Raw genomic sequence first — 27,410 nt, 5'->3', positions numbered from 1 at the left:
TTTATATGTAGTATCTTATTTGATCCGCACAATACTTTGGGAGATATGTGCTATAATTATTCCCATTTTGCCTATGAGGAAATTAAGCATGATTGACTTACCATAGGTCACATAGCTAAGAACTATCTGTGACAGGATTTCAACTTGTTTCTTCTTAGTTTCAAGTGCAAAATAGTATACACTGTATCATTTAGCTGCTTCATGGAGTAATTGTGATAAATAAGTTATAGCAATAACTAGGTATTAATAGTTACATTTTGAGTTATAATAGTTGTAATTAATGTTACAATAACAAGTATATCCTTAATGTCCTTTAAAAGTATAATTTCCAAAAGAAACACCCATGTAGAAGGTGTAGGAAAATAAATTTAAGGACAAAGAATGAAAAGGCCTACATTTTTTCTTCATTCTGTTCAGTTGTATTATATTTGTTTTGACCTATAGCCTTCCATAGTCTATTAATAGATGTCTATACATAAGTAAAATGTCCATGTTAACTCCAGGTAAATATTACTTTTCTTTGGAAAAACTTTTCTAAAGCACAGGCATTACTAAATGGGTTCAGAATGACCAATTTGATTGAGGGAGTGGGGGAGGGTATCTTGAAGCAAATATTTTTTTTTCAGAGAAAAACTATATTCTTGAAGCAAAATATTATCACTATAGGCCTTTTTTTCTAAAGTAGCTTCTTTTCCCTTGAGATTTTGAGCTAAATCAAGTCAGTCTCTGAAAGCTTCTTAGATACCATGGGTCTGTGGTGATGTTCCTTTGCCTCAGCTGAATCCAATTAACCTTCTCCAGCAGATGCTGAGTGAATGATTGAGCACATGACATTTTAAAGGAACTAGGATTATTTTTTTAAAATACACAACATATGTTCAAAAATGAATTTAACCCAACAAAGAGCACATACTAGCTAAACAAACAGGTTTTTTTCACAGTGGGGATGCATTTACACGCCATCTGCACCTTCTTATCTGGTTGCATTTGCAAGATGACTGGCCTGAATCAGGGATGCATTGTGTTTTCATGGAATAGGATGATATCATTTGGCACATGCAGCAAACTTTCAGCCTTCATCTATGTTAAAGCATCTACTCTACTCTCCATCCGTTCATCCAACTGGTTGTCTAGCCATTTATCCATTCATTCATCCAACAAATATATGTTGAATAGATACTGTTTGCTAAAGCATCACCTTCTTAGGTAGTTTAACTACTCTTAACTCTTTCAAAAAATAAACAATGTCAAGTCCGGGCTAGCTCCCTCTGAAGGGCTCAGAATCAGCCAAAGTCAAGATAAGCAAAAGTCCTTGCCCCACATTGGGCGCCAAAATGTAATGTTCCATTGTCTCTAGATTTGTGATTGTTCTCTGGGAGGAGATCTCTTGGGGAGCTTCTGGGGAGGCAGCCTTGGCTTTAGTTCTGTATTATGTCTTTCAAAGTCTTTAATCTTTCCCTGTCAGAATCTCTCCAGCCAGCTTCAGTCTCTAGCTCCCTCTGAATCCAAAGCCTCCAGTCAACATGAAGGTAGAATCTCGAATCCTCTTCTTGAATCTTGGCTCTGAATCTCCTCCAGCTTCCCTGAAGTTCTCCTGGGAAGTCTTGTCCTTGACCCAATACAGACTGCTTCCTTCTCGACTGCCCTCCTCTTTTATCCTCCCAGAGAATGGGCTTGTGGGTACTCCAGGGGTTTGTGGGAACTACTTACAACCAATGAACTGGCTCCTTTTAAAGGTGTGAACTAAGGTGTGAACCCTGAGCTAGAGAATTTTTAAGTACCCATTTAGCACCTAGTAAGAACCTAACGAACCTAACAAAACAACACTAATTTCAATCCAGAGAAGGAATGAAAATGTAGCATCATCCAGTTCCAAGTTTTGGCCTAAGCAATTGAGTTATATCCACATTTGTTTATAAATAATTATATTTATTATAAATTATATTTAATTAGTTATATAATATATAATTAATATTATATATAGATAATTAATATATTAAACATAAATTTATTATATATTATAAATCATAAAAATTTTATAATTTAAGTTAAAAACAACAATTTTGCCTGGAACAATTTGTGAGTTTTTATTTCATTCTTCTCTTTATTTCCCTGTAGTTAATGAATCTGTACTTCTTTCTGCTTCTACCCCTGGTCCCAGTGATTAGTATAGCTTCTGCATCTGGTTTTTCCTCTTCCCATTCCAGTAGTATCTTCAAGGCCATCCAGAAGTGCGAATGATTGGTTATACACAGAAGGAAATTTGTGGCCCAAGCAACAACAAAGGACACCTACTACCATAGTCCTGAAGCTGGAAGGTAGGCCTTCAGAAATCTATGGAAAGCTTACCTTTCATAGATAAATTGAGATCACAGTTAAACTAAAAGGATTTGGTTGCATTTACCTAAATGAAAGGATTCCTTAATTAGAATCTACAGGATGCCAAACAAAACAAATCAGAAAACTCCATTATTTATCCAAATGCTAAAATATCTGCCTGTTTTCCAAATTATTAAGACAGCATAGAGCTATAACCTTCAGTGGCACAACTAGGTTATCTTTTGCTTCCTTCCTTTCTTAATCTCATATTGGGCAAAAAAATATTCCTAAATTGTTATGAACACAGCAGTATATATAACATGCTTCTGTGTTTACTGTCTTTTAGAGTTCATCCTTGGCATTCACTCTCCAACAACTGTGGAAATCCAAATAGAATACAATTGGGCTGGAGGATGAGGCAGTGACTTCTGTTAAATCTTTGGTAGTTTTATATTATGTGGCAACTATCTGAAGTGAATGGACCATAGCAATTTCCCTTCCTTTGATCTGAGACTCATGAACCTCTAAGAACAATCCTATTATGTCATTTTTCTATATTAGCTATATTAGCTAGTCTCATGCCTATATTCATTCATTATTGTTGTATTATAATATTCCAAAGTGATGTCAATTTTCTATTTCATAGTTGAGTTTACTTCTTGATTCTTTCAACTTTTCTTTAATTCTCTGGTGTCTTTTCTTACTTCTTTGAATCTAAAATTTTAAAAGAAAAAACTTTGAATCCCAATTACCATCCCTCTTTGTTTTTGTTTGTTTGTTTTTATATTAAAGATTTTTTTTAATTTTCAAAACATATGCATGGATAATTTTTTAACATTGATCCTTGCAAAACCTTGTGTTCCAAAAATTTCCCTTCTTTCCCCCACCCCTTCTTCTAGATGGCAAATAATCCAATATATGTTAAACATGTTAAGATATGTTAAATCCAATATATGCATACATATTTATTACAATTATCTTGCTACACAAGAAAAATCAGATCAAAAAAGGAAAAAAAAGAGGAAAAAAAAAACAAAATGGAAGCAAACAAAAAAAAAGTGAAAATGTTATGTTGTGATCCACATTCAGTTCTCACAATCCTTTCTCTGGATGTAGATGGCTCTTTTCATCACAAAATCATTGGAACTGGGCTCAATCATCTCATTGTTGGAAAGTCATGTTCATCAGAACTAATCATCATATAATCTTGTTGTTGTCATGTATAATAAGTCTCTCCAGACCTCTCTAAAATCATCCTGCTGATCTTTTCTTATAGAACAATAATTTTCTATAGCATTCATATATCATAACTTATTCAGCCATTCTCTAACTAATGGGCATCCACTCAGTTTCCAGTTTCTTGCCACTACAAAAAGGGCTTCCACATCCCTCACTTTTAAAACATTTACTTATTTTCTCTTCCTCTTTCCATTATTTTCATGTTTACTTATTGTCCACCTAGGGCCTTTCATAAGCATATGACTTAATAATAGTGATCTCATGCTTGGAAGAAAAGCTGAAATAATATGTTTCCTTTATAAAATATTTATCTCAGTGTGCTTTGATGAGACTAGTTATGATCAAATTATTTATTATTTAGTTTTTTGTTTTGCTTCTTAAGATTAAGGACTATCCCCCTTCCCTTCTCTGGGGCTCCCTGGCATGGATCAACATTTGGCAAATACTTCTTGTCATTCATTCATTCATTCATTTTTTTTATTTCCAGATATTTTTGGAGATTGACATTTCTATAATGTTACTAAGTTTTACTAGTTGATTAACCTTTCAGTCATTTCATCAATCCAGAAGAGATTTTTTTAAAAAAACAACAGAAGCAAGAAGTATCAAAATTTATATAATTAGAAAAAAAAAAGAAAATTCATGCAAAGTGAATTAATCAATCAACAAATATTAATTAATCGTATTCTTACTATGTGCCAAACATGATTCATAGAGCTAAATGATAGACTGCTTTTATTTTCTGAAGATGCATGCTTTTTTAAGGGAACAAGAAAATTATGATGGTGAATGAATCTTTAAGAATAGAAATCACAAAACAGAGGGCTTTCTTTTGCTTATGCATTTCTTGAGGTCATTGGGAACCTTTGCTGCTTAACCTCTTGCCAAATTGGCCACCATTGTCCCTGCAGTACCATTAGATTCTGAGACTAAGAGAAATTAGAAACTTGCATTTTGATGCAATTCATTTCACTTGTCTCTAATCATTGGTGCAGTATCTTCTAAACAGTACACTAAGGTTTGCCCTATAGCAATGGTGAATGTAACAGTGAATATATGTATATTTTCATGACAAAATATATTGCTCAGAACAGAAACTGGAAGACTCTTTGGCAGGAATATTGTAAAGGGGATATCTGATCCAGTATTAGATTTAATTCACAAAATCAAATCCTTTTTGTCTTATCTAGGACTGATCTTCTGTGAGTCAGCTTTGGGGGTCCCTGGTAGATGAGGTAGTTGTTGGTGAGCTGAATAATTAGTGTTCTTGCCTACTTGGGTATTTCAAGGTCCAGAGAATGTTACACAGAGGCGATAGAATGCTCTCTCAAACTACTGTCACTTATCCTGGGAACGTGATGTTCTCTCAGGGAATGTTGGGAAGGCTCTTGCATTCTATTTTGGGAGGTAGCAGGGGGGCTGAAAGGGGCAAGGAAGTGAAGGAGAAAATATCAGCAACTTCTTTTCTAAGTATTCTCTTCTGGGGCTACACAGAAACAAAAGGACAAGAACTGAAAGGATGATAAGTCAACATAAGCTGTTACAACGCCCCCACATGAAGAAGAGCCAACACTAACGCATTGACTTCAAATTAAATGGAAAATAGTTTTCAAGAGAGATGTTGTTAGGCAGTCTCTCCCTTTGTGATCTGCCAAGGTCCAAATTTAAGACTGTGTCATTCCACTTGGAAACAGTAGGGTTTCAGAGGACAGAGAGTCCACAGGGCAATTTGTAATTGTAAGAAATCAGAATGTTTGAAGGTTGTACAACTCAATGGTACAAAAAAGTTAATAAGAAAAAAAATCCCAGATGGATAGAAAAGTGGAAATAGTTTTCTAAAAATAATGCCTATATTAGCTATATTAGCTAGTCTCATGCCTATATTAGCTATATAACAATTATTTTCAAATAAACGAAAAGTATTTCAGAGTTCTCTATTTTTCTACTTTTCCCCTGGAGAAAGCTAAAACTTGGTTTGGGTCTATTATTAAAAAAACAAATAGATATAAAAATTTCTCTTACCCCCCAAAAACATAGGTTAATTATCAGGATACTTAAGTCTATATCTGTCTCTTCTTTCTTGAGTAATCTATGCTTGTGATTATAAGGTGTGAATATGATCAAATGCCATAGAGTTAAATAATATAAACAATTAATAATAAAAAATGATGGGTAAAAAAGTGAGGATAGTTTGCTAAAAATAGCATCCAATATCTATGTAACAGTTGTTTTCAACTCTGCTCTATTCTTCTACCATTCTCCAAGAGATGCTACTATATCCATTTGTAAGAGGGTGAAACTTGACCCTGTCCATAAGCTCACATAATAAATAGAGCAAAACAAAACAAAACAAAAATACAAAAGCAAAAGCCAAACCATTATAAGAATTTTCACTCTATACCAGTTTTCTTAGTCTTAAGCAGTCAATGCCACATTTGTCATTTCCAAAAGGGTATCCTGGCACTTCTCAGTCGCAAAGTGGAAAGGGTTCAAGATATTAGACAGCCCTCATAGAAACCCATACTTACCATGGGAGAAGCAATTCAAATCTCTTACAACTGTGAGCCAGTAGCAGCCTTGTATAGTAACAGCAGCCGTTATTGTGATTTAAAACTGGCTGCAATCACCACTGCCCAAAATAGCCTTATCTTAATATTCTGAACAGACATTCCTTTTCTCCAGTAAGCTCCCCATAGCCTTTCTTTATCAAAGCAAAGTTCTGATCCTCTCCCTCAAGCCATAGGATTTTTCTGCTCTTAGTTGTCTGCAATGGCCACAAGAAAATTGTCATGGCCACAGCAAAATAGAGTAACTGATCAGGTGTCCCCTGACATGAAGGGTTCAGGGTCACTATCAGTGTATGTTGATCCTTAGCATCATGGTACTGTGCAAATTTAGCATGAGCATGGGCATGGACATGGGCCTATCTCTGAACCAGAGAGCGATGATTTGTCACCTTTATATGATTTTTTTCCACGCCTCTGAGTGTACATTGGCCTCCCTTATTCCACAGGGCTCAAGCTAGGAATTTTCTTGGTGATAAGGTCCACTTGTCAGGATAAACTAATCTTAGTGAAACAAATAATAAAATTGAAAGGTTGGTAGTGCATTCTTTAGGGCTTCAGAGAATTGATCTTTTAAGTAGTTGAAACTTTCTAGCTACCAGACAGATATAGTTGTATAGAGGCAATATCAAAATATCTTGATTAAAAAAGTTTTTAAAAGTCAATGATTTAGTCTGTTCTAGTTGTTTGCAATCTATGGCACACAAACTAGATGCCCTTGTTTTTTGCTCCTTTAAGATATGTTTGTAAATAAGGATTGTTTCATTTATCATAGTTATGATCCTAGTGCCTTGCAAATAATTGATGCTTAATAAATATTTGTTGCTAGGTTGATTGATACTAAATATGATATTTAGATGGATTTTGAAAGTAAGTAAATTAATTGTTTCTGCCATGTTTCCCTCTTAATTACATGAATTAAGTTCTAAGCTTACCTTACAATGGGAATTAGCCAATCTTCTGCCCATGTTGCCAAGTTGGTATTTCTGGCCTTCCTTTTGTACAATTTCTTAAAATAATGTTTTATTGCTACATGTTTATTGATGCCATTTCTTAATACACCCTCCCACTAGCACCTGAACCTTCCCTTATAACAAAAAATAGTATATTTAACAACAAAAAAATAATGACTAGGCTATATATGATAAGAAGAGCTTCTTTTGGAAATTCATCTCATTACTAAAAGATGGGATGCATGTTTCATCAACCATCTCATGAATTGATGTCAAGACTGATCATTGCATCAATTTCCATGTCTTTGCACCATAAAGGTTATTGAGCAATTTGATCTCCTGGTTCTGATTACGTCAGTCAGCTTTGGTTCATATATGACTTGCAAAGTTACTCTTTATAATCCATATTCAAAATTTCTTATATTACAGTAATATTATCTTATATCTATTTACCATAATTTGATTTAGTAATATACCCCAATAAATTGGAATCTACTTTGCTTAGGATTCTATGCCATCTGTATTTTTTCAATTGAGGAAAACAAAAAAGATTAAAGCTCTGGTTAATTTTACAGCAAAAGCATTTTTCAACTGATTTAATGCTACAAAGGGATATTTAGAACTGAAATGGATCTCCAAGATACTCTAGTCCATTTTCTTCCCATTTTACAGATGATAAAATTGAGAGCTAGAGAAGTTGAGTGACCTGCCCTTCATCACATAGGCTGTAAGTAGCAGAAGTAGGATTTTAAACTTTTTTTCTAAATCTGTATCTCATACTCTTTTCCACTACAGTATACTGAGTATGATGAACTGGCATACCTCAAAAGGTATGGATTCTTTTTCTTTGGAGTGTTTCAAATGGGATTGGGATTACATGGAAGGAATATTTTAGAAGTGATTGCTGTTTAGGTTTAAATTGGTCTGGATAATTTCAGCAATCCATTTTAGCAGAGGCATTTTGTGTGTAGCTTTGGAGTTAAAAGAGATTTTGCAATTAACCTGTTCCACCCCACACATACTTCTTTTATATATAATGAAACTCAAAGAAAGGCATAAAGTGGAAGTAAGGTTGATGTTGGGGGAAGATTTGGTTAGTTAGTATTATATGAGATAATGGTCTTAAATGTCATGATGAAGAAGTGAATAATGGCAAGCTTAAGAAAGAATACATTATTATACCTGAGACAAATCAGTCCATTAACTTTGTTCTTAATGCTTTCTTTTTTATATCTAGTTTTTTCATTCAAAAAATTTTTCAATTCATAATCATTTCCTTTCTCTTTCTTTTATCTTTCTAAACTAAAAAAAGACACAAAAAAAACCCCTTGTAACAAATGTGTGTAGTTAAGCAAAACAATCTCCCATATTAGCCATGTACAAAAACATATATTGCATTCTGCATCTTGAATGCATCACACTTTTGTCAGGAGATGGACAAGATCATCATCAGTTCCCTGGGATTTTGACTGACCATTTTATTTATCAGAAGTCTTAAATTTTACAAAATTGTTTGTCTTTACTATGTTTGGTGAATTTGTTTTGCTCATTTTATATTGTATTAGATCATATAAGTCTTCATAGGTTTTGCTGGGGGGGGGACAATTTTCATCATTTCTTAAGGCACAATAGATTTTCATTACATTCATATTTCAAGGACTTTTAAATCTGTCCTTCCAACCTATTTCTGTTGTTCAGTCATTTCAATCATGTCTGAAACTTCCTAACACCATTTGGAGTTTTCTTGACAAATATAATAACATGGCTTGCCATTTCCTTCTCCAGCTTTTTTTTCAGATAAGGAAACTGAGGCAAAAGGGTTAAGTGACTTGCCTAGTGTTACTTACCTAGCAAGTATCTGAAGCCAGATCTGAACTCAGAAAGAATCTTCCTGATTCTAGCCATGGAAGTCTATTATTGCACCACCTCCCTATCTAACCTATCATAAATGGCTATTAAAAACAAAGCTGATATGTACTAAAATTCAAATATATATTGTATATGTAAAAAGCACAATGAAAACTACTTCTACTGCTCCAGTACTTACACTAGCTTTACCTTACTGAGATCAAATAATTATAATCTAGGTAAAGTTAAAAAGACTCACAGCATGTTTAGTGGGTCAGAAGAAGGCCAGGTAAAACTTAATTCATAGAAAACTGGAGATCGTGCCATAACTGGGTCAGCAACCATAAGGTGTGGACTGATTCCAAGATCACTTCTACTCAGGAATGCAGTAAACTAGACATACTAAAGAAAGTAGGCAGAAAGAAGGCAACTAAATATATTTGGACAAAGCAGTCTTTATTTCTATATGTTATAAATCCTGTCCTTATATACATAAGGACAAGATAAAGCAGGAATCTAGTGCAGTTTGTGTATGTAACATGGTAACAAGAACTCAACAATTGGGAGCTAATAATTATATCTGTTTTGTGTGATATCATGTATCATTTCTTCATTGCTTTCCCACTAGAAATATTATAAAGATGTCATAGAATCTGTAACTATGTGTATTTTTTCTGACTATTTAATCCACTAAGCAGGAGATAGGATCCAGAAGATGGAATAATATTGAGAATTTAAGACATAATTAAGATTTTAAAAAAGACTGCATCTCTGAGCATATTCTCTCTAAAGCTAGCTTCCTACATACATAATTTCCAATGATCATTAGCCCCAACAATTTAAAAGACAGATATTTGGCAGGGAACAGGACATCTCCAAAGCATTTCTCTTAGCTTCCACACACACACACACACACACACACACACAACTAGACTATTTCTTGATCAAGGTTATCTTTGTAAGTTTCCCTTCTCTGAAATACAATGTGTATATACATGTGTATGCATAAATGCATATACATATATCTGCTCTCTCTCTCTCTCTCTCTCTCTCTCTCTCTCTCTCTCTCTCTGTATATATATATGAATCATATATGATGATCTCTGTGTTTATATGTGTGTATGTATAGCCTCAAATTTGCTTCTGTATCTTCTAAGTGGCTTAGTTAGACACGCTTATGATAAGTTTTTATTTCTTATGGGTATCCCTTTTAAAGGAGGTATTAGCTGACTGCATTTTACTGTGTGAAAAAAATCCACAATAAACTCTTTCGAGTTTCTTGCTAATTGCTATTCTTTCCCCTCACCCACAAGAAGAAACACCTTCAAAAAGCTATCAGAAGTAGAATTCCTTGTTCTTTGTGAAAACACTGCCCATGATCACTTTCAAGTGGTGGTGGTGTGAAGTTCACAGTCTCAAAAACTTACTCTGTGCTTCTCTCTTCTTATAGTTTTCCTAGTCTACTACTCACACTATGTGTGCTCTTTTAAAGATACAAAAATTCTACTCAATACAAGAATAAAAACTTTTGAAAATTGTATTTAAAGAGACTCTAAAATGGTTTTAAAACAGAGATATTAAAATTAGTCTTCTATAATGATGCAATTTTTCATGATGGTTTTTTCCCTGCAGGAATGAGAAATGTTTTCTTAGTACACAGAAATGGTTTATTTCATAGAGCAAACTGAGTTTATCTGAACTACTCCCACCATCTTTACTTTCTCTTTATAGTCCCAGAGAATTTTCCTTAAGAAATTAGTAGTATGAGCTCTTACATGGATTCCTATAATGGAACCACTTGGTTTGGAGTTCTATTTCTGAGAGTTTAGCCAGAGAAATTATTTTTTTTTCTACATCTGTGTTTCTAATCCTAGAGTAACTACACATGTGATTATTTTGTGAAAATGAACCTTTTTTTCTACCTTTGTATAAATCCAAACAGGACGGGGTTGAAGGGTACAGGAGAGTGAGTAGGGAAAAATTTTATGTCTTTCCCACAGGAGTAAATCAGGGCTCTTTGCAGCTATGCTGTCATTCATATTCTCAAAAAAAAGCAGAACCTAAATTCAAGAGGGCCATTGTGGCCTCCCTGGATTGTTCTCAGAGATCTCTGGGCTGATAAGTCAGCAGTTTCTTATAACCTAGAGGTACAAAGTGCTTACTGAAGTCTGTATCAAGAGTGCAAGAGATTTTTTACACCTCACCTCCCACCCCCAAAAAAAAGCCAACTACAATTTTCCCATATCTACAATCTTGAGTTTAAAAAAAAATCAAATAAACATTATTTTGTTCTTTACTAATGGAAAAGAAGAAAAACTAAAATTCTTTAATACATATTCATATCTAAATAAAACAAATTTCTGTTTATGTCCAAAAGATCTCTCTCATTCTTTACCTTGAATCTATGCCTATGATATGTGGAGGGAAATACCATCTTTCATCCTTTTTTTTTAAATTAAAGCTTTTTATTTAAAAAAAATATGAATAGACTAAGTGAAATGGGCAGAGTCAGGAGATCATTGTACATGGCAACAGCAAGATTATGTGATGCTCAATTCTGATGAACGTGGCTCTTCTTGCCAATGAGATGATTCAGGCCAGTTTTCAAAAAATCTTGCAAAGATGAGAGCTATCTACACTCCCAAAGAAGACTATAGGACCTGAGTGTGGATCACAACATAGCATTTTCACCTTTTTGTTGTTTGCTTGAATTTTATTTTCTTTCTCATTTTTCTTCCTTTTTGACCAGAATTTTTTATTCAGCATGATAATTATATAAATGTGTGTGCTTAGATCTGATTTACATATATTTTACCATGTTTAACATATATTGATATCTTCAACAAAGAGAGTTATCTTCAACAAAGAGAAGATCTAATTCAGATCCAGTTGATCAATGATGGACAGAATCAGCTACACCCAGAGAAGGAACACTGGGAAATGAGTGTAAACTGTTTGCATTTTTGTTATTTTTACCTTCTGAATCCAATTCTTCCTGTGCAACAAAAAAAAAATCAGTTCTGCACACATATATTGTATATAGGATATGCTATAATGTATTTAACATGTATGGGAATGCCTGCCATCTAGGGGAGGGAATGGAGGGAAGGAGGGGAAAATTCGGAACAGAAGAGAGTGCAAGAGATAATGTTGTAAAAAATTACCCATGCATATGTACTGTCAAAAATGTTATAATTATGAAATTAATAAAAAACATATATTGGATTACTAGCCATCTAGGGGAGGGGATGGGGAGAAGAAGGGGAAAATTGGAAACATAAGGTTTTTGCAAGAGTCAATATTGAAAAATTATCTTTGCATATGCTTTGAAAATAAAAAGTTTCAATAAAAAATAAAAATAAAAAATTTAGGATCCCAGGCAAAAAAATATGCATAGATAATTTTCAACATTCACCCTTGCAAAACCTGTTTTTCAAATTTTCTCTCTCTCCCTTTCCCCTGCACCCTCTCCCCTAGGTGGTAAGTAATGTAATATATGTTAAACATGTAATTGTTCTATACATATTTTCCACAATTATCAAACTACACAAGAAAAATCAGATCAAAAAGGGAAAAACTAAGAAAGAAAACAAAATGCGAGCAAACAACAACAACAAAAAAGTGAAAATGTTATGTTGTGATCCACACTCAATCTTCTCTGGGTATGGATGGCTCTCTCCATCACACTACAATTTAAACTAGTCTGAATCACTTCACTGTTGAAAAGAGCCACATCCATCTGAAATTGATCATTATATAATCTTGCTATTGCTGCAGCACAGGTATTCTTGAACTCTGGTTGGTCATCAAGTGTTCAAAGTTTGTTTTTCTTAGAATGTTGTCATTACTATGCAAATAATTCTCCTAGATCTCCCATTTCATTCTGAATCACCTTCTATAGATAATACCAGTTGTTTTATTTATTTGTTGTTGTTGTTTTAACTGCTAGGGAAACACTCTGCTTCAGGTCATTCTGCCATGTTTTCTAACACTATCACTTGATACAAGAGAAGAATAGTGCCACAAAAAAAGAATGATGGCAAGGGCTAAGGTATAAACCAGAAGATAACTGAAAGCAACTGTCCCAAAGTTTTGGGACAGATAAACAGGTCATCATATGGACCACCCTAACTCTTTCCCTCCTTTCCTCCCTTTCCCAACACTTAAAATATTTGCCAGAAAAATGATTTGTCTCAGCAATACAAAAATATTTCTGAACCTCAGAGTGAGTAGGACTGGGACTGAAAAAGAACTTTTTTTTTTCTTTTGCTGGAAACCTATATTTTTCTATTAAACTTTCAGGGGAAATCTATGTTGTATTTATGCACTACTTTTATCCATAAGAGTATAGATTATTCATATATTTATTTCTTCTTGCAAACTTTCAGTTTTTATTTCAAATAGAGAGAAAGGATTTTGCATCATTTTTCCTGTCCGCAGAAGAAGACTCTGATAGAATTATTCTAGAATAGGTATCTACCTGTCCCCCATGTAAGGAGTTTGGTCTAGGTCAGGTTACAATCGTATTTTCATTCTTACTCTCAGGAATGTATCTTTGGTTCAATTGCCTCCCAGCACAATTTAACCTAGGAATCAAAGTATATATAGTTTTTGCCTAAATCTTCAGAGAGCTATGGGTAAAAATTTAAAATATGAACATGGAAAAAAATATGCTTGCTTTACAACCAAAATAATAATGCACATTAAATATTGGACATCCTTTTTTTTTTATTCCCAAAGAATTCATTAGAAATAAATAAATAATCAAATCCCCAAAATATAAAGAGATAAACAAAAACCAAACAAAATAAGCAATTAAATAAAATCTACAAAAGAACTTTCATTTGCCCATAACAATCAATTTCCTTTGCTGGTTTCTCAATTTCTAATATAAGTTACTATATAGTTTCTTCAGTCTTTTAATACCATTTTACATGATTAAAATCACATTGGAAGGAGAACAAATTTTGTTCATCAAAAATAAAAAAACCCTTAATAACACTCCTCAACCACCTTTACTATTGCCCCTTGTTGCACATATGCTCTGTGGATCTTCATATATAATATATATAATTCAGGTATTTAAATTTTTCTAGTCTTTGAATACAACCCTTTGGCCTTACTTAGACTTGTGTCTAAAAGGAAATTGTCAGGCTTGCTTTAAGAGGCAATCCTCTTCCTATTATATTTGTACCATTCAAATATTTCACAATAACAGTCATGGACTAGGAATGCTCCCCAACATTACAACTATCCTATATTACTTTTTCAACCCCGTTCTCATATCTCATCTTCTTCTTAGGTCTAGATTCTTTCGGCACTTTACCCTATTGCTGGCTTTTGCTATCTCTTAGTTTAGGTATTCTCCTTCATGACATAAAAAAAGAATTAGGAGAGAACCAAAAGTGGAACTTTTTACAAGTATAGCTAGGATTCAAAGTCTTAATCAAATTAAAACAAGTGATTTTTTAAAAAAAGAAACATGAATAACTTCAAATACACGAAATTGGAAAGCTTTTGCATTTACAAAGCTTAGTGTAAATAGAATAAGTGATGTAGTCAAATTGGGAAAAATTCTATCATATATATCTGATAACAGTTTTGCATTGATCAATAACAAAATGATATAGTGATTAAAAAAACATTCCCCAATACTCAAGTGAGCAAAAGATATGAAGGCAGTTATCAAAAGAATTAAAAATAATTAACAAAATATTAATAACTATATAAAGGGATATTCCAGAAAATTAATAACTGGCATATAAATTAAAACAATTCTTTTGAACTACATACCCATAAATTGATATAGAAGAAAATGAGAATATATATGAGAATAATAAAATTTGGAGTTATTGTAGAAATAATAGGCATACTGATTTAATCATTATGAAAAATAAATTAGAACTATGGGATAAAAGTGACAACATCTCTATACACTTTGATTCATATATTTCACTGTAAGGTACATATTCCAAGGACTATTAAAAAAACAAAAAAAATAAAAACACAAAAAAGCAAGGGCCTTATTTTCACTATTACATTTATGGCAGCATTCTTTTTTTGGAGAAGCAGAGAGAAGTGCAAAGAAATGGGGAGGGGAGTAAATTCCCATCAGTTGAGTATTAACTAAACTAATTCTCAATATGAGTGAATATCATGAGTATAAAGATACATGAAATTTTTATGAACCATTGAGAAGTGAATTGAGCAGAATCAGGTAAATAGTTTACACAATGACCATTATAATGAAAATGGAAAGTTCTTAGTTTCAATTATTTTCAGTCATTTCTACTGATTCATGACTTCACTTGGGTTTTTTGTTTTTGTTTTGTTTTGTTTTGTTTTTTAGCAAAGATACAGGAATGGTTGCCATTTACTTTTCCCATTTATTTTATAAAAAAGAAAACTGAAGCAAATAGTGATTTGCCCAAGACTGCCAAACTAGGAAATGTCTGAAGTCATGCTTGAATGCAGGAAGATGAGTCTTCCAAACTTCAGGCCAGGATACATTATCCACTACCCACCTACCTGCGCAAAAGAAAGGTCCCACTAACAGAACATTTAAAACAGGATACTTTGAAATTATAATGAGCAAACTTGGGCCCAATGAAGAAATATGAAAAGACGTATTCCTATCCTCTTTTCAGATGTAATAGACTATAATTATAGAACACTACATATAATTTCAGATATATTTGAAGTATTAGTTAGATTTACTGAATTATTTTTTTCTTATTTTTTATGAGGGATAATTGTCAGGGAGGGAAATGATAGAAATACAGTGGGAAATGTGGATGATGTAAAAATATTACAATTTTTAAAAGTAATGTGAAACAATTTTTCCTCCCTAGATTTATGATTAATTTGTAACAAAAAAAAAAGTGGCTTCTTGGTTAACAATTACTTCTTTTCCTGGTATCTACATAATTTTTTAGGAAATGGTTTTGAAAACTTAGACTGCTTGAGGCAATAGTGATAGTTTACATTTGTGCTATATTTCATCATGAATACACATGGCAAAACCACCGTTGTCTTTGCCAGGGGTCCTATCAGTATGTAATGTTTAACTCAAGGGCAGTTCCTTTGTCAAAAATTCTCTTGCTGGGTATATCATAGAAGTAAACTCATTAAGGAATAATGAGATAAGAGCCAAGTAAATGTGTTCTTTCCACCTGTACTCACTGGCAATAATAAGGAGCCCCTCCTTGAAAACAAAACCCCTTTGGTTGTAATCTTATATTCTAAATTGTGCTAACACTTGTCCTGAAAAAAATAAGAGTCTAACTTTAGGAAGGACAATGGATTCAAGCTGAGAAAGTTATTATTACTTGGCATTAGTGGCAGGGTTTACCTTCTTAGGGGGCTTTATAGTCTACTTGATTATTTCTCAAAAGCTTCCGGAGCCAGGCTGTTGTTGCCAGGTTCCTTTTACCTATTCTCTTCCTTAATTCCCACATCAGAAAATTTGCAAATTAAGAAATTGAAGTGTAAAGAGACAGAGTTCCTTGTCCAAAGACACTTATAATTGAAGGATTTGATTCACTTGATGCACTGATCCAGTCCTTACTCATAAAAACTCACAGGAGAGCAAATGTCTCTTCTTCTCTTTCTTAGTGAGATTACTAATAATCAATAAAACCAATTTAGACAGAAAGTCTTTCTCCCCCTCCCCCTTTCTGTGATACCAATCATCAATTTTCATACTCTGAAAGTTCTCCAGCTTAGAACAAATTTGTAGAAAGAATCCACTGGAAAGGGAGTAACTTGGAATCATTCAAATGCTTTCTTGACTGCATTTGCTTCTCCATTCTTTTGTTCATCGTACAGTACCAAATTTTGCCTTCAAGTATTTCATGAGACTATGGGGGAAATATAGCCAATGAATGAATTGTCTTTTGTTCCTAAAAATGGTGATGTGAAAACTTGATGTTGATTCCCCTTGCATAACAGTGAAAAAAACATAGACAATAGTAAGTTTCATTTGCTCTCTTCAGAAAGAATTAGTGAGCACCGTACAGGAAAAGAGAAAAACAAAACCTATAGTTTTTGCTTAATCCAGACTTATATGGTAAGTGACTAACCAGGGAACAGTTATGGGAAAAGGGGCAGGGAGCTGAATGAATCACTGCTTGCTTCTTCAGTTCTCTGTGGATATGGGAGTTAGTTACTGATAGAGCAGAGTCAGAGGCACCCAAATACTTAGGAAGCTCTTGTGGTTCATTAATGTGAGGATTTATCCTAAGTTTCTTCCACAAATGCAGAATCTCTACACTTAAAGAATAGTAAATAATTATTTTCTTTAATATACAACTGCACAAAAATTCCCTAAATAATGTTGACAAATATTCATAATTTCCATTATAAGACATAGATTTACATGTAGTTATTACTTATGTAGTCAACTCATTTCAATTTTGATCAGTTCTACATGTTAGAAATTGTTTCCTTTCATTGGGCCTCAGTTTATCTCTTTTCTTTACAATATACCTTGTGGGGCTAAGAAAAAAAAAAATCTAATCTTTCTTCCAAATCACATCCTTTTAATTCAGATTTCCCAGCAAGTCTTCTCCTCTCCATGCTAACCATTTTTATTTTCTTCAACTCTTCCTCTCCTAACTTTATTTTGTGTATACCTGTTGCTCCCCTAAATAGAGTACAATACTCCAGAATAACCTCATAAGTCCAAATAGGTTAGAGTACTTATCTTACGTTTTCTCTCTCACTGTTTTCTCTGTTCTTAAAAGCAAAGATAGAAACATTTGTTAACACTGAGGGCTATTGAAAATATTGAGCAAAACCATAGCTGAATTAATCATAATGTTGAGGCCTCATTCCACTCAAGATTATGCCCTGAGGCTAAACTTTACAGGATGGACTGTGTGTACCTGGGATCACAGTCTGTCATGCCTTCCTGTATAAACAGCCCCCAAAACCATGTGGTGAAGTAGGAAAATTTTAGATTTTAAGTCAAGAGATCTGGGTTTACATGGTAACATATATGCATATATGTGTTATATTATAATTCATAAACACATATATTCAAAGTAGCTTATTTCAGCCACAAAAAAATACATTGAAAAACATAATTCTTCTCAAAGCCATAATCATTTTTTTCTAGAAATATTTACAGTGAAATATACTTCCCCTCTCAGTAAGGCTATTGTTGTAGAATAAGGCAGAAATTGTAAGACATGGCCAATGTGTTCTATTTATTACTTATTGTTTAGCTACAATTCTTTGTTAGAAGGGAGAATTCTATTAGAAGGAACAAAGAAAATTGGGGTAAAGCTTTAATATAATTTTTTTTATTTTAAAGAAAATTGAATCATGTAATACATATATATGTAAATATATATATTTAATTTAACATTTTTATTAAAGTGTTATAAATATAGAAAAAATGATAATCTAAACAATACTTTTTTAAAAAACTAAAATTTTCTTTTTCTTTTTTTTTTTTTTTACTTTTCAAAATTTTAATACATATTATTTTATGAATCATGTTGGGAGAGAAAAATCAGAGCAAAAGGGAAAAACTATGAGAGAGATTAAAAAAAAAAAAAAAAAAAACAGAAAAAAGAAGTGAACATAGAATGTGTTGATTTACATTCAGTTTCCAAACTCCTTAATACTGTTTCTGAATGCAGATGGCATTTTCTGTCCAAAGTCTATTGGGTTTCCTTTGGATATCTGAATCATTAAGAAAATCAAGCCTTTCATAGTTCATCATTGCACATTCTTGCTATTGTATACAATAAATCTCTAGTTTTGTTTGTTTTGTTTAGCTTCAGTTCATGCAAATCTTTCCAGACTTGTCTAAAAATCAGCTTAATCATCATTTTTATAGTATAATAATATCCATTAATTTCATATACCACAACTTGTTCCACCATTCCCCAATTGATGGGCATCTACTCATTTTCCAATTCTTGGAAACATAAAAAGAGCTGCTACAAATGTTTTTGCACATGTGGATCTTTTTCTCTCCTTTAAGATTTCCTTGGGATACAGACCCAATAATGGCACTGCTGGGTAAAATGGTTATGCACAGTTTTGTAGCCCTTTGGGCATAGTTCCAAATTGATCTCCAGAATGGTTGGATCATTTCATAATTCCACCAACAATGCATTAGTGTCCCAGTTTTTCCACATCCCCCCCAACATTTATCATTATCTTTTTCTGTCACCTTAACCAATCTGAGAGGTGTGAGGTGGTACTTCAGGGTTCTTTTGATTTGCATTTCTCTAATGAAGAGTTATTTTTCATAAATTCATATTTTTAAGAGTTATATTTCATATAACTATAGATGGTTTTAATTTTGTCATCTGAAAATTATCTGTTTATATCCTCTGACTACCACTTGGGGAAGGACTTGTATTCTTATAAATTTGATACAGTTCTTTATATATTTTAGAAATGAGCCCTTATTAGAAACACTGGCTATAAAAGTTCCCCCCCCCCAGCTTTATATTTCCCTTTTAGTCTTGTTTCGGGGGGGGGGGGTTGTGCAAAAATTTTTTAATTTAATGTAATCAAAGTTGTCTATTTTGCCTTTCGTAACATTCTCTGATTCTTCTTTGGTCATAAATTCCTCCCTTCTCCAAAGATCTGATAGGTAAATTATTCCTTGTTGTCCTGATTTGTTTATGGTATCTTCTATGCCCAAATCATGTACCCATTTAGACTTTATTATGGTATGTGGTGGGTGAGATGTAGGTCTATGAGAGTTTCTGACATATTATTTTCTACTTTCCCCAGCAATTTTTGTCATATAATGAGTTCTTATTCCAGAAGCTGGAGTTTGGGAGTTTATCTAATACTAGACTAGGTCTTGCTTATTGTGTCATGTGAATTTAATCTACTCCTCTGAACTACCACTCTATTTCTTCTTCAGTATCAAATGATTTTGATATCTCTTTTAATACGTTTTGAAAGAGTATCCATAGCATAGATATAACTTTTTCTTTAAACATATAAAAAGATGATAGAGAGGCTACCCATGTCCTTCTCTGTAAAAAATATCATTTTAAACCCTAAAGTGAGTTAAAACAAAGCTGAGAAAGAAAAATATAGGCCATTATCATTAATGGGAATTGATACAAAACTGTGAAATAAAATATTACAAATAATATATGATAGTACATAAAAAGATCCATTTTGATGAAGTAAATTTATTAAATGCAATTAAAGAGTGGTTCAAAATGAGGTGAAGAAAAATTAATGCATCAAGTCATATAAAAAAATGGAAAGAAAAAAGAAAACTATCATATTAGCTATAGAGAAAGCCTTCAGTAAAATATTAGCTTTAATTTATATTAGAAGATATTTTAAAATTTAACACTAGAACATCTTTTAGTAATATATAATCATATGTTAACTTTATGTCCAGGAGAAAAAGAAGTATTTGAATTAAAAATAATGATCACATAAGAATGTTTATTTCATCCATTCTTAGCAGTGAAACATGAAGGAGAATTAAAGAAATAAACAATGGAAAGAAAAATAGTGTTTATCTATATGTAGATAACATAATTGAATGTCAAAAAAAACCCTGTGAAAATCAGCTATAATGTTATGAAGTTATTCAATAAATTATTGTAAAATAGCAAGATACCAAATAAATCAAGGAACATCATTCACATTTCTATATTCCAAGAATCTAGAAAAAAAAATTGATAGAGATATAACATTATTTTACAATTACAAAAAATTATATTTTGGCACAGATAACTTCAAATTATGATTTTGACAATGATAATTCATTTTATTTATTTTTAATAGTTACTAAGTTTAAAATAAAATTTAAGTATACGTCAAGACAATAAGTTTAATGAAAATGTAATGTATTTGAAATAGCTTTTGAGTGTGTTATATACTTCTAACAAAAGTATTGCAAACTGCATGGAAAGGCTTACATTCTTTGTATCTAGTGGGGGTCTTAGAATGTTTTAATTCATGAAAAAGGGAGAAAAATTATGTATCTTCACTTCTCTCTCTTTTAAAGGCTGACATATGTTCAACCCTTCAACTCACAAGTTACATAATTGGGTTTGTTCACTATGAACATGTCTATTTTTTCTTTTTCTATCCATTTTCCTATGTTTATTATGATCTCTGTAACAACAATATATCAATTCAAATCTGGTTTAGGTGCTCTGAAACAACAATGCCAATGTCAGGATCCCAAAGAGAGTAAAGACATGAATTACATATGCAACTATATTAAGAATTGTTGTCACAGAGGAAATTAGTTACAACTTGTCAAAGATTGTTTACTTGTAGCAGAATGATTGGGTTTTGCCTCTCTGCCTTTTTTACTTTTTTATTTTGTTTTATCTGGAAAATTATTTCAATCCATACAGCTTTGTAGTCAGATAAACCTAGCTTCTTATTAGAAGGAAGCATGAAGTAGTCAAGTACTTTTTTGGAAACACAAGCAATAATGAAAGTATTTCCGGGCAAAATAATATAAACCATTCAATAAGATTTAACCTGAAGCTCTATGGTATAATGGGAAGGGTGGTGAATTTGGAATCATAATATTTGAATTCAAATATTGCCCAGCTACTTACTTGTTATAGTATCTTTGGATAAACTTGTAAAGGGCTGAAACTCTGACTAGGTGCACTGGACAACCTAGCACTTAAGGCTAATTACCTATTGAACAATACTCTATTAGCATATGCTTGAAAAAATGGCCTTTCTCACTCTTCCATGCTGGCTCGATCTTTTGGTGTATACAAATAATCGTAGCAATGATTAGGGGATGGAGTAAGACAAGCCAGAATCATTTTGGAGGAGGGCAAGGAGAAGGGAGGCTGGTTGGTGGAGAGTATGTATCAGTTTTGTGGATCCCCTTCACTTCTCCCCCTAAAGACCAAGGACTTTTGCTTATCCTAACTCCAACTGATTCTGAGGCCTCCAGAGAGCTAACCCGGACTTCACATAAACTAAGTAATGATTTCATCCCATTGGCCATATTTCTCTCATTTGTAAAGTTGATGATTTGCACTAAATAATCTCCAGTGTACCTTCCAACTCTAAACTCCTGGAATTCAATGTCCCTTCCTATTCTGTGAAATATACATTTTCTAAGAGTGAAAAATAACAGATTTCTCTTTTTATCCAAATCCATGGGAACATAGAACTGAGAACTGGAAGCCTTTGAGATCAACCAGTCCAACTCCCTAATTATACAAATGAAAAAACTGAAGCCAAAGAAGGGCAATGAGTTGATGAAGATCATAGAAAATAGGATAGCCAGGATTTGAATTCTAGGGTCCTGACTGAATTTATTGCCAACAAACAAACAAACAAACAAAAATCCAAAAAAACAAAAAACAAAAAAACCCAACTATTATGAACTTTTCATCTTTTATAATACTGACTGTAACAACAGATATCACTCTCCTCACTCCAAACAGTATGCTGTTTAAAATGTCATTATTCCATTTTACAGATAAAGAATCTAATGTTCAAGGATATATATCATTATCCTTCTCATCAAAGGTAAAATGAGAATTCATATTCAGGTCTTCTGCTCCAGCATTCTTTCCCCTGTATAATGTTGCCATCTATTGGAAAGGGTGAGAGTACTCTTCATGAATCTTGATTCAGATCATCTAGTTTACTATATAAAACAGGTCAGAAAAGAGTTTTAACATGAACTTGGGTTGTTCTGTTTTCTCATAAGAATAAGGCAAACCTCAATAATTTTTCTCAAAGAATGGTGATCCTGCAACAGTGAGAGATCACCAAAATAAATGTGAAATAGCAATCATGGAATGTCAGAGTATATGGTTTTCTTATTTTCAAATTAAGGAAAGATTTAATTAATACCTATGCTTATCTTTTTTCCAACAGATTTTTAAACAAATATTTCAACAAAATTTACTAAATGTCTATTCCATTCAATGTACTGTGACAGGTTAAGGGAATAATAAAACTGTTAAATAATATCCTATTCCTCATCTCATACAAAGAGTAGAGAAATATGACACATACAAAAAACAATATGTTATTACTTAAATCATGGAAATACAAAACAAAGTCCTATATGAGATTCCAGAGATACAGGATCTATACCGGTTGAGAGTTGGAATATGTGGGGAAAATACGAAGTTGGACTTTAAAAAAGGATCCAAATGAAAAAGAGAAGAAAGGCATTAAACAATAGAATTAGACAACTAGCAAACAGAATTAGAAAGAACACACAAAAAGATAATGATTGGACAAATAAAGAACCAAGGACTTTACTCATTGGGCAAATTGTAAGCCACTGAAGATTTTCATCACACCTAATATATGAATAAATGCATATGCTAATCTCATGAATTACCTGCTCCTTACAGTTATGTTTCTTCCTTTCCTATGCCTATCAATATTTATTTTGACTGGACATCGATCAATAGCTCAATGAGGAATTTAGGAATATAGAGATTATATCTGTTGTTTATCAATACCAAAATAGAATTCTAAATATGCATCTTCCCTACAGGCTATAGGATCTTTTCTTGAACTAAAGTCTGTTTTCAATTAGTAGCCAACAAATGATAGAGGTGCTTTGCAAAAACAAAACAATCTGTGTCTCTTTAGAAAAGATCAATAACTATTTTCTTTTAAAAAATTAAGATATAATTATTAATTAATTAGGGAAACATTATTTACTTTATATATATATACATATATATATGTACATATATATGTGTGTGTGTGCATATGTTAAAATATTTATATGCTACCTTTCTTATTCCTTAAAAAACTGGGATTATGTCACTTTTGTCTTTATAACTCTAATGTCTTTTATAGATCTTGACACATCACCTGATTTAAATTTGTTTACATAATTTATACATACTTCATGTTTTAATAATTTTGAATGATTGCTTTCATTATTAAAAAGAAATACAGAAATTTTAAGAAAGGTACAAAGAATATAGTTGCTATTGTATCACCTCTAACCTTCATTATTATTATTATATCTCTGAATAGTCTCATCTATCATTAACCCATTAATTAAACTAGAAACCTACTCTGACCCTTCTCTTATAACTAAAAGCCTCCCTGTGATGACTAGCACTTTCCAGTTGCTGCATTGACTAGAAACTTGCTTCATCTTTAATGAATCTTGCAACCATGTTTCTAACTAAAGAGCTACATAGCTTATCAAAATTAGAGATTAATGCAATGGATAGAGAATTGAACTTGAAATTAGGAATTAGGAAAACTCATCTTCCTTGAATTTGGAAGCTTTAGTTTCATTCAATTCTCCCATTTTAACTTTCTGAATTGCAAAGTGGAGATAATGAAATACTGATTTTCTATGGTTGGAAAGAAGGAGGAGGGAGGAAGCATGTTGTAGTTCTTGAAGGGCTATATAAATTTCAATTATTCTTTTCATTAAAATTATTGCCATTATTAGGAAAAATTGTATTGATGGTCATGAGTAAATTTTCTACCTTATGATAAAAAGAAGGCAATTTAGTTTACTAAAACCAAGTCACTAGGTTCACACATAATTTCAGGTCAGTTTCATCTTCAGCACTTGAAGTAATATAGAGGCATTAAATTATTAATAAGAGATTCTAGGGTACACATTTTCTATAACTGTGGAAAATCACAACTTCTGTCTTATTTCTCAATATGTTAAAGAATTAAAGCATTCAATTCTGCCTCCCAGCAACTTTTCAGTTCATTGGCCATTTTCCTAGGCTTTTACAGATGGTGTTCCATTTCCCCTTGCTTGTCCAAAGGTGTTGTACTCACTGCCCCAAACAGAATAAAATGTAATTGATAAATATTTAAAGAAATAAATATAAATACAGCATAGATAATGTTAATTTGTGGTCTTCTAAATTAACATAATACAGGGCAAGGTATCTATTTTGAATTTGACACTGCTGGACCACATCTGTTTTCAGGATTAGACTGAATTCTTGCCTTTTAGCTCTGCTGGATCCTTAGAGTATAGCAAGCCATTTTTTGCTTCATTAAGAGGCCAAAATTAGTACTTTGATACTTATGATAGAGCTTATTGCCCTCAAATACTTCAATTCAATTTGATTCAGACCAAAGATTCATTAAAAAGCTACTGTGTGCCAATTTATTTGAGGCTCTAAGAATATAAATGTCTACCTCATCCCAAGGCAAAACAAAACAAAACAAAAAGGAGTGCCTGTCCCCTTTGAGCTTACATAGTCTTGGGTGGGAATTGTGATGGAAGGGGAAGAAATAAGCAAGCAGAGAAAAGAAACATACAATGTATACAGAATAAATACTAAGCAATTTCAGAGTTAACTGGCTTTTCTTTTCATTTGGCATATTCCATGTTTTATTCATTTTCTCCAAGTTGAACTTCACATCTTTACCAGAAATTCCTCAGCTGCTATCTAATCATCTCTGTCCTCACTTTCTTTATCTTTCCCTGAAATATAATTATTCAAACATGGAACCATTTTCTAGATGACATACTTATTCACAGAGTAACTTTATGGTAAGTTTTAGAGGGGACCTTTGAGATAATCTAGTCTAACCCTCTCTCTTTATAAATGAAAAATCACTAAGAGAGATACAGCAATTTGCCCAGAGTCACGAGTACACCAAAATATCCATATCAAAATTTGAACTCAGGTCTTCTGATTTAAAATCCAGTGCTACTGGGACTTGACCACTCTGCTACCACCTCATTATTTGGCTTCTGCTGGTTTCTTTTTTTCTCTCCTTTTGTAAAATACTGAAACAACTGTAGAAAGCAGTAGGCTTGAAAGTCATGTGATCCATAATTGGTGTATTTTTTAATGGCTCATTCTTACAGTATCCATATGTGTGTGTGGAGGAGGGGAGGTCTTTCTTATTAAATGGAATATTGCTGCTGCTTGTGTATGATGCTCTTATCAGCTTCGAGAGTCAGTTAAACATATATTTCTTTCTGTGCTTGCACAAAAAACTCCCAAGAATGTTTTTTTTTTCTTTAAGAATCTTTAAGAATCCTAAAAGGAATTGAAAGTTTCAAAAAAGTGTAAAAAATAAGTGCCTAGTGGTTCTTTTTGAAAAAGGCATATTTCTTGTAAGGAAGATTGTACTCATCGGAGTCCAGATTTTTTCCAATTCTTTTGCCAGCGTCTCTGGCATCCTTTTCCTCCCCTTTAAACACCATATTATAGTCAAATCATAATTAATATCTCATAAACCCTACATGCTTTCTCTACCAATAGTACATTTATAAAGGTTCTTCCTCATCCCTGAAATGTCTCTCTCTCTCTCTCTCTCTCTCTCTCTCTCTCTCTCTCTCTCTCTCTCTCTCTCTCTCTCTCTCTCTCTCTCTCTCTCTCTCTTTCTCTCTCGCTCTCGCGCTCTCTCTCTCTCTCCTTTCTAAGCCCCAGCTCTATGCTGCCTCTGAGAACACTAGGTATTCTTTGTACTATTCCTAGAATTGAGAAGATTTAAGTTCAAATCCAGTCTCAAATGGTGTTTGTTGTCTTTTTTTTAATGAAGGACTAAAATGACACCACTATTTTAGAGTCCAGTTACAATGTATATTTTTGTGGCAGATCACACCAATATGAGCTTAGAATGCTCTTCCAGATCCAAATACAAATAGTCCCTATGAACATCTGTGGTGGATTCTCTAAATTTTTGCTTATCATCTTTCTTTTGGACCAATCCAATTCAGCTTTGCTCATAGAACACAGTACCTTTCCTAATGAGAGCATGCATGTTGTTTAGTCCTGTTCCAATTTCTCCCATGTCATAGAATCCATTCTAAAGTTCCTAAGAGCCTCCAAGAGTTCTTCAGAGTATCCTTGTGTCCCTTTTTCTGTTAATTTTTTTGACCAATGTTCATTGGAACAATGGTGCCAGCCCAATGGAGTTGTGCTCTCTGCAGTAGAGTTGGAATACTTGACAGTTGAGTTTCAGAAAAGACCTCAGTGTCTGGTACTTTATCCTGCCTTATGAACTTCAGCATCTTTCTAAGACAATCCAAATGGAAGCGATTCAGTTTTCTGACATGGTGATGATACACTGTCTAGGTTTAGACATTCAACAACAAGGTAAACACGATGCCTTTATAGACTTTCAGTTTCATAATCAGTTTAATATCTCTCCTCTCCCACACTTTCTTTCAGAACCTCCCAAACACTGTGCAAGCTCTGGCAATGCATGTGTCAATTTCATTATCAATGTGGACATCCCTGGAAAGGATACTGCCAAGATAAGGAACTTATCCACAGCATTCAAAACTTCACCATTTATTGTAGCTGAATAACAACTGAGCAAGTCACTGTTTGCTTCAGTTTCCATACCTGTAAAATAGGAACCATAAACAATACCTCCCTTGAAGGGATATTGTGAGGATCAAATGAGATATGGGGAAAAGTTTTGACATAGAATAAGAACTATATAGGAATATTTATTCCCTTCCATATGTCCTATTAATATTTTATGATCCTTTTCCTTCATAACTGGTAATAGGGACCCCAGCTCCTCA

General features: G+C 33.0%; 1 protein-coding gene across 2 annotated transcripts in view; it reads left to right on the top strand.

The window, feature by feature from the left end:
• CHRM2 (cholinergic receptor muscarinic 2) overlaps positions 1-27,410 on the top strand; it is a 197,406-nt gene that overhangs the window by 19,225 nt on the left and 150,771 nt on the right. The window contains exon 3 of one of the 2 annotated variants that reach the window (XM_074267832.1): positions 2,208-2,318. The exons of the other annotated variant lie outside the window; for it this stretch is intronic. The gene's annotated coding sequence lies outside the window, so the exon portion shown is untranslated. The remainder of the gene's footprint in view (positions 1-2,207; positions 2,319-27,410) is intronic. 2 annotated transcript variants of the gene reach the window in all.

This window comes from Sminthopsis crassicaudata, chromosome 5 (genome assembly GCF_048593235.1).
Source record: "Sminthopsis crassicaudata isolate SCR6 chromosome 5, ASM4859323v1, whole genome shotgun sequence".
Classification (NCBI taxonomy): Eukaryota; Metazoa; Chordata; class Mammalia; order Dasyuromorphia; family Dasyuridae; genus Sminthopsis; species Sminthopsis crassicaudata.
The sequence above is the reverse complement of the archived record's forward strand: the minus strand, read 5'-3'. Positions and strand labels throughout refer to the sequence as shown.